Source organism: Argiope bruennichi, chromosome 5 (genome assembly GCF_947563725.1).
Source record: "Argiope bruennichi chromosome 5, qqArgBrue1.1, whole genome shotgun sequence".
NCBI classification, from domain to species: Eukaryota; Metazoa; Arthropoda; class Arachnida; order Araneae; family Araneidae; genus Argiope; species Argiope bruennichi.
Genome location: NC_079155.1, coordinates 122,697,901 through 122,707,037, shown reverse-complemented (window position 1 = coordinate 122,707,037; position 9,137 = coordinate 122,697,901). Strand labels below are relative to the sequence as shown.

General features: G+C 29.9%; 1 non-coding gene across 1 annotated transcript; it reads right to left on the bottom strand.

Moving 5' to 3' along the window:
- Positions 1-5,034: 5,034 nt before the first annotated feature.
- Positions 5,035-5,106, bottom strand: Trnap-agg (transfer RNA proline (anticodon AGG)). The gene has a single exon. It is a non-coding gene; the product is annotated as a tRNA-Pro (tRNA).
- Positions 5,107-9,137: the final 4,031 nt, after the last annotated feature.

The following is a 9,137-nucleotide window of genomic DNA, read 5'->3' as shown; positions in this document are numbered from 1 at the left end:
CCTTTGCAGCACACTATACTTTAAATTTTGAACTCATACAAAAAATACTGGTGACCAAGTTAGGCCTAAAGAAGTGCACAGACTTAATTGTGATGAAGATTATATTTACCGTGTTGAATCTGTGGATGTTAAATCAGCTGGAACACTGTGCCTCTAGAATTCTGAAAATCGCAACTAATCGAGCATTACAGTGAAACACAAAAACGAGTAAAATTTCTTGCATTTAGAATTTAACAAAAATACTACTTTATATCTGTGCAGTAGATTTAGCATGATCCAAGATGCACCATTAGAAGGCATGCTGAAATGGGCATGAGAAAGGCTTGACATTTTTTTAGTGATTTGGAAAGACTTAATTGATGTACCCCGCTATCATCGTATAATTTACAATGGAAATTATATTTAAAATAAATAACTAATATATGTAATTAAAATATTTACACAATTATATACAACGATCGTTAACGAAACTCAAAATAAAGAGCAGAAAACTCTAACTCTAAATAAAAATTACCAAAGCCATTGATAAAAAAAACTCTCAAGACTTCAGATAAACCATTCAGAAAAGACCAGTCATTTCCAATAATTCTAACCATTCCAAACTACATTCTTTGAAGTGTGTTGATTTTCCAAGAAAAAGAGAGAACAGGAAACGAAGACACTGGTATTCTTTTTCCGGCATATCGTTCCCGGAAAGATCTAACTCTAAACCTATATTTTTGCCATTTATATTTGAATTTAACGATTTTAGAAGTGATAGATTTTAGATATTCCATCTAGTGGAAAACATCGCCGCAAAGGACATGATTTGATTCAATTTAAAATTTATTTAGTCTCCTTAAGGATTAAAGGAATATATTGAAATCTCGGAGTTAAGAAAAAATCTGAAAATTGTAAATACTGACTTAAGTACAGTACTGATGGTACCAGGTAATCTTAAAAATCTGAAGGACATGATGTCAAAAATGGTCAGTTTTTTACCAACTACCAACTATTTGAGAGTTTGAAAGTATTCAGTTTTTTGTTGATGTGTAACGAAAATTTGAAGAGATATTTTGAATTTCGTTGAGATTTCCTCTTAGTGGTGGCCGTTTCATTGTTTTATAGGTAGATGAGGAAGAAGGACAGTAATTGATCACTTTGTGGCCAATTAACTCGAAGAGAATGTCAGTTTTGGTATGTAAGGATCAAAGTAAGGATGGACAATGCTAAAGATAGCAGTCGGCCACAACAAATCCTGTCGATACTGCTACGTTCAGTGGTGGCGGGGTGGTCGGCTATACGCCAGAAGAAGAAGTCCCCTTAAGGAATTTTTTAATCACATTTCCTTTGTCTTTTTAACTTTTAACTTTATATTTTGATTTAAGCAGATATTAACTACACTAATTTAATCTAGATTATTCAAATGGCGCTTTTGAAATTATTCAAGATAAAAAAATTTTTAATTTCATTTTAACTAAATTTTATCGATTTTTCTTTTCGTTTGAACTAAAGTTGCATCAGTTTTTCTAATTGTTATCACATCGTGCTTAGAATCTGGATGCATAGATAGAGAATCATAGAGTCATTATTTATATGTTTTACTAACTTAAATATGAAAGTTCAAAATTTTAAATGAATAAAAATGTTTTAAAAATTTCTATTACATGCTATTTTGTAAGTAATTACCTCAAAGAAGAACTAAAATTTGAAATACAGCTATGAAAGAAATTTTGTAAATGTGCTTCATAAAATTGAAAATGGTATGAATTGTATAATAATATCGTTCACATATTAAAGGCGTCACCAAACTATTTATATACAATAACTAAACTTTTTAAGAACTTAGTGTCCCTCTGAGTGTAAAAGTAATATAATAAGTAATATAAAGATATGCAATAAATATTGCATTATAAGATAGACAGTAAATAGATAAATAAATATAAAGTTATACAAACACAACTCAATATAACAAAATGATTAGAACTATCATAATTAATCCCTTAACCAAAAAATTTGCATAATTTCCTAGATGGTTCATCTTATTTAGGGCAATTATTATTATTTTAATACATATAATGATTTAAGGAGGATTTGAATAACTGAAGTACTTTCTAAGTACTTTTTTTTAACTTTGAATTACTTAATACTTTCTCTGAACTGCAGATTCAAATACAAAAATTGATGTTCTTTTCAAAAACGGCATTGTTTGGGTCGGAGTTAATAAAATTTTATGCTTCACTTGAAATTCCATAAAATATTCATTTGGGAAACATAAGTTCAACTAATGTACTCCTATATGATTCCTCAAACTCCTCAAATTATCCTCGAAATTGCATTTAATTCAATAATTTCTTTTGTTTTATGAAGAAAATGTTAATGTATTGTTGGCAATTACTTTTTCTTCGGAAACTGTCTACGGAAATGAAAATTTTAGCCCGATGAAAGAGTAGTACCGATGGTTTTTGATTTTGGTTGATCAGTATGCTCCTTATTTTCGAAAATTTCTAGAATGATTTCTTTAAAAACAACGGATTCTTCGAAAGTCACTCATCTGTTATAGCTCTCGAAAATTTCTAAAATTTTAAACCAGTTGTAAAACTATTCGTCTTCAAAAAATACTAATTTATTATGTTTAAGAAAATATTGGGGGTTTTTCTGACTGATAGGTATAAAAATTGCAAGTATACCAATTTTTTTTTCAATTCTTAAAAATGTATTGTATGTGCAATAAATTATTTCATAGATTGTTTTAGGTGGAATTCAAATAAATGAACAATTTATATACGACCATTTTTTTAAAAACATGTTTCTTCTTGAAATAAGCATTTAGCAACAAAAAATTTTAAATTAAATCTGTAGATAAATTATTCGTTCAGTTTTTAGGATGAAGTCTGATTTTTAACAATTGAGCGTTTTAAACTTATCACTATAAATCATTTATTTGCAATTTAAAAATGAATTCTGAAGATGACACCGTTTATATTAAAAACAACTGTGTTATCTTCATGGTTAAGTATATTTATTGCAAAGAATAATACATTTAATCAATATTCTGAAATTTTTTTATGGGATCTCATATTCGGAAGGAATAGTGAGGGTGTAAATGGAAGTAATTCATGCGGTGTTGCAAGCGTAGTTTAGTTTACATTAGTTATATTAACATCCCGTTTTTAAGCAACATTTGGGATATTTTGGGGCGGACCTAGTAATTTTGAGCTGCGGTCAGATGACAAGGATGACATCTGATGACCTGGCACCTCCTCCCCTCCAAACTTCCACACCACACAGATTGGAGAACGACAGATTTAATGTGAACCACGTTGCAACCGTTAGACCAATATACTGCGTCGCGTGATCTATCTCTAACAATTTGTTTTTTTGTTTGTTTTTTTTCTGCTTTTTTGCTTTTTTGCCTCTAGAAAATATACTACGGATTCAAAAATCAAGCAGAGGCCAAGCATATATATGCATCACTTTATCAATAATTGATTTCCCCTTAATTACAATCGTAACGGGATCTTCAGATCTTGATTTGCAAATTTATTTAATTCAATTTTGCTTATGATTAATTTGTTTCATATTTATTTATACACATTTTTGTGGAGTTTTTTTCTTTCATTTTCTTATTACAGATACACATATGGATTTACTAGAAATTTTCCGTATTTAAATGAAGTCAGGATTGGACTGTGAGGTTTAGTGGTGCAAAAGCCATACCTGACTATACTGCGTCAGATATACAGTAAAAATATAAAGAGCGTGTTTTTATGTAAAATTATGAAAAGTAGAAACTGATAGATAAAATTACATGGCAATGTCTATGAACATTATGAACAAGATGTAAAAAAGTGGTAACATAATGAAATGTTAAATAATATGATAAAAACCAATTGCTTTTAAAAATTTAAAAAGATTTTTGTGGGGATGTTCCCTCACAAGCATTTGCATGTCCAATGTTGAAGCATTAAATAATCTTAAAAGATGATGATTAAAATCAGGACACTCTACTAAAACGTGAAGAACCGTTAATATCATTTTGCATCTCGTGCAGAATGGACGAAAATATGTTTATGAGTAAAGCGTGTGTGGCCGATGAGGAGTCGAGACAATTTATTAGATGAAGTGAGAGAAATTGTTTGAAGCAGAAAATCCGAGGCATATGTCAATAATTAAAAATGACGTTACTGAGTACAAATGTTCAGTTGCTTAAAGGAATAGATAAAATTCCCCACATTGGAAAGCTAACATTGGCAACTTTAAAACAAATGCTGATTTAAGTCTTAATCGATAAATTAATATAATTCAGTCGATTTAATGAGACGATTAAGTTTTCAAGAAATAATTATTCATAGGAAAAAAGTTTCCCAATCATCTAAAATTAAAACTTTTTGAAAATAGTCAGTCTAACTGAAACTGACGATGATGAGTCAATACACGTTTCGAGTAAAAAGAGGACATCAAAATTGAGGAGCCTTTCTTGAATAAAAATTATAAAAAAGGTGATTGTTCATTGGATTTGAATTTCAAGAAAGGTGTAAAACCATAAGATGGAAGATAATAAATTTGAATTTTTAAATATAGTTAATTTTATATGTTTAATCTTATTTTTTAATCCCGCATATTCTGGGAACAAGGAATCCTTCAGCTCGTTAATCAATGGGAACGTTGTGCTCAGGCCTATGGTATATACTTTGAATAAAGTCTTCATTTATGCCCACAGTGTTGTTTCGTACCTTTTCATTTGAACACCCTTGTAGAACAATATTTGTCAACTAATTTTTATTTTCCAATAATCATTATGTTTTTTTATGCATTCTGAAATTTCAGACACACTAAAAAAAATTATACGCGCCTACAACCCAGCAATTAAAAATTTTTATCAAATGAATCAATTCTTTAATAAGCCCTCATGAATTATAGGTGAGATGTAGTTTCTAATATGAAACGAAAAATATCTAATATTCCAAGAGTAATTAAAATTCAAAAACAGAGAAAAATAATTCCATGAGAATCATTTACAAAACGTTGACAGGAAAGATAAAACAATAACAAGGGTTCGGCCGGGATTTGAACCCGGGACCTCTCGCACCCTAAGCGAGAATCATACCCCTAGACCACCGAACCTCGCTCGCAATCTCCAGATAAACATACTCAATCAAATATTATCACGCAACGTAAGGATTTGATACAATCACATGAAGAGTAGAACTCAGTCACGTAAGGGAAGCTTTTGAAAAATCACAGCTGTGTTTATTCCTTCTCTTTATTCTCTTTATTATTCCTCTCGCTTATTTCTATTTGTTTCAAGTAGCTCTAAACAACTTATGTTTAGAAAAGCGAACCATTATCTTTATTTTTGAGCCTATTGTGTATGCAGATTATAGAGGATGAAAATGTACTCGCATCAATACAGAGATTATCAACTCAAAACCCAGCAATGCTATAGTTTTTGAATGATTCAAATATCTTACCTAAGCAAACTAACGGGATTTTTCCATCAGTTCTTTCGATTTTTTTTCAAATGTTTACACAATCTAAGAAATTTTCTGTTTATATAATATAGATAATCGAATATGTATTTATATGATTATTATATATTTAACTGAATAGAATTTATATTTATTATGATCTCTTTCCACCGTACTATTGCGACAGAAATTTCAATTTTATTACCAAGACTGCAAATCGAAATTCATTTAACATGCTTAATGTGTTATGGAGTTGTCAAGTTCATACACACATATGCGCAGTCTTTCTGTTTGTTGAGTTTGTGTTTTATGGCACAAAAGCAATCTGTGGAAACTTGCTCTACAATCAGGTAGTAATTCTGATTGGCAGATTTGGTTAAACATTAGAGATGTATCTATATTTTTGAATTTAGTATCTCTTTAAATACTGTATTAAAATTCACTCATTTAGCTTGTTACGATCATGGGTAATCATATTCACATATGGATGAATATGTAAAGAACGAATATGTAAATGAAGCATTTCGCAAGATCTACCTTACATATGGCTAGATGAGTTTTTATTTCATCCTGCTCATATTACGATCACGAGCATAAATATTTTTGTGAGCATGAGATATTTTTTTGCGAAAGTCGCGATCAAAATTTGCTAGAAATGTTTTAGTTGGATTTAAAGACATATATTCAATTCCATCCGTCTACCTTGTAGAATTTCAAAACTATCATGTTTTTTTTTTTTTATTGGGTCAAAAAAATTAATGAAATGGGCAGATACATCAAAAAGTAGAACTCATTTTTTTTTTTTTTTGACGATTGAAATTCTGACAAAAAAAAAGTAAATATTGCTTTTAATTTTTCTTAAACAAAAATTCTTAGATTCAAACAGATTTAAATACGCAGCATTTAAAGCCTATATTTTCAGTTTACTTAAATTAGAAAACAATATTGCCTCTAAAAGTGCCTTCAATAAAATAACTTCAAAGAAGCTCATATTCCATTATTTACAATCAGAATTAAAAAAAAAACTCCTTGTTTCATTATGTGCGATTCGGCGTAAAAACATTGATTCTTTTGAATTTTAACAGATTTAAATAAGAAGCGTTAATGCTTTTTTTCTATTTAAATTACAAAACTATATTGCCTCTAGTAACGCCTTCGACACAACAACTTCACAAAGGCTGATTTCCCTTTATTTCCGTCTTGAGTTTTTTTTCTCAAGCTCCATGCTTATTTTTCTCTTTTATGCTAAATAATTTTATATGAACGATTGATTAACGCGATACAAAAACATTGTAGTTATGTATGTTTTAAGCCAGAAATATTTTCTTTTCTTGAATATTAAACCAAAAAATGAATAACTGAATCAACAGAATCTTGAAGCAACCTCTATAACTAACAATTGTTTCCTCTAAGTTTGCTGTTAGTTAAACGCCACTTCTTGGTGGACACTGAGTACAGATATTGTTATGATTTTAATTCTATTGTTATGTTATGAGCAATGTTATTTGAAATGATAGTAGTTAGTTTTCTCATCTTAAATGCGGAGACATATTTATCAATACAGCACTAATCAATAAGGGACGTATTTATCAATACAGAGTGAGATATTTGTTACTTTCGAATCTCTCTTAAAATTAAAAAAAATATGTATTACAAAACTGTTTAACTTTTCTAAGATGCTGTCGTCTAAGATATCAAATAAATTCGTTACCTTTTTAGTTCTGGGATTCAGTAATTCTAGATGATTAATTGGGAATTAGTTCTGACGGATAATTTAGCGTTGTTCCAAACCGAATATGAGAAACGAAGAGTGTATATAAATTGGTTCCCTATTTGACTCAGAATTGATGTTTTGTCATCTATTTCCCTTTTTCTGACAACTAGGATATGTGGACAGTTGAACTTTGAATTCGACAGGGGGCAACGAAAAGGTAAAGAAGTGAAGACCATTGGAAATAAGTACATCGAACGACGCCGAGTATGGATGTATTAAGACGATATCCTCCATTTCTATCCCCCCAGATATAAGGACGAAAAGTTTCCATTAAGCTGATTGCTTCTCACCAACTTAGTGGACACAGTAATGGTGCAGGGCTAAGTTACTTGCATCCCCCCTTCTGTTCATGAAGGGACGGGCCTCTTATGGAAGGGAGTTATAACGTGATCAATGATGGCCATTTGAAGATATTCTAGTTCCTACTTCATTGCTGTCGTTTTGTCCAGATCAATTCTTAAACTCAAGATGCATTCGATCGAGGCTGGTGTAATTATTTCGCAATATACAGAGATTGTCAGAGATTTATAAAAGAGAGAATTCTGTGAGAATAAACTTTCAATTACATTGAGGCTGGAATGGATGCTTTTGGTGAAAATCTAGCAAGCGATTGTGGACAGTGATAGAGGCGGATTTAATTCATAACGATATACTAATTAATCAACTGCACTCAGGTTACTCTAGTTGTACTGAAAAGATTTTTTTCTTTATTTTTATTGTAAGTGTAATTATGAGCAAGGGGTAATTTAAGACAAAATATCGGTAACCCTTATTCACCGGAATATAAAAAACACACATCTTATTAAGATATTAAACTGTCTAAAGTGAACTAATCATTGACAGTAAAAATCAGGAAATGATGGATGATGTTGTATATTTTAATTTTGATTCACGAAAGGATGGTTATTAACACCTTTCAGTGCCCAGTTTCCAGAAGTTGTGCTTATAAAAAGTTGTACCATCTTCAAAAAGTCCTAAACAGATAGCATAGTCTCGATTTAAAACCAGTGTAAAAAATGTTAACTTTAACAGCAAATGCAAAATTCGGAGGAACAGTTAACCATTGACATTGCCGATTCTTGTCGAAAATCTTTCTGCATTACTTCATCTGATAAAAATTAAAGAGAAATTCTACAACGTACAACATAATTAAGATTTAAGATGCGCCAGCTACAATAAATAATTTTATAAATATTAATTCAGATTTAGTTGAAGGTAATAAGTTGAGAGAATTTTAATTAAATTCGATGGTGAAAGACAATGCTTAGCAAAGCAAGTTTAAATAAAGTTCATATATAATGAGTTATAAAAGGGGTAATTTCTTAATATTATTATTAGAATACTATGCACAGTATACTAAATTTGTAACTCTTTTTACATTTATTTTTGCAAGTAACATTTCACACAAAATTAAAATATATAAAATATTAGACAGAATATTGGCACAAGGAAGAAGAATGGTGTAAAAACTTAAATACAGTGATTATACGATTTCATATTGGCATCAAAGTTAACTTGTATGAATAACCAGTTGTTTTTTTTTTATACATAAATAAGAAAGCACTATTGCCTATTAAATTTGAAGAAATTCATGTAGTTCATTTCAATAAAAATTGTAATTTTTCATTCTATAATAGTAGAGTTATAAGTTATTATAATTAGAATTTTGAAGGGCCCTCAAATGAAAAAAGTCTGGTTGTATTAAATTATACTGAAATACTGAATTTTTGATTGGAAAATTTGATAAAGTAGATCAGTGCAAGTGTGCTTTGGCAATTAGACAATATTGTTAATAGCAAAATTGTGTAATAATTCAATAGTCATCGCTACGATTTTATTTAATTTAGAATAAATAGAAATTTTAGAATATTTCATTTTCACTTCTGCATCACCACTCTCGCTAAACATCGGGG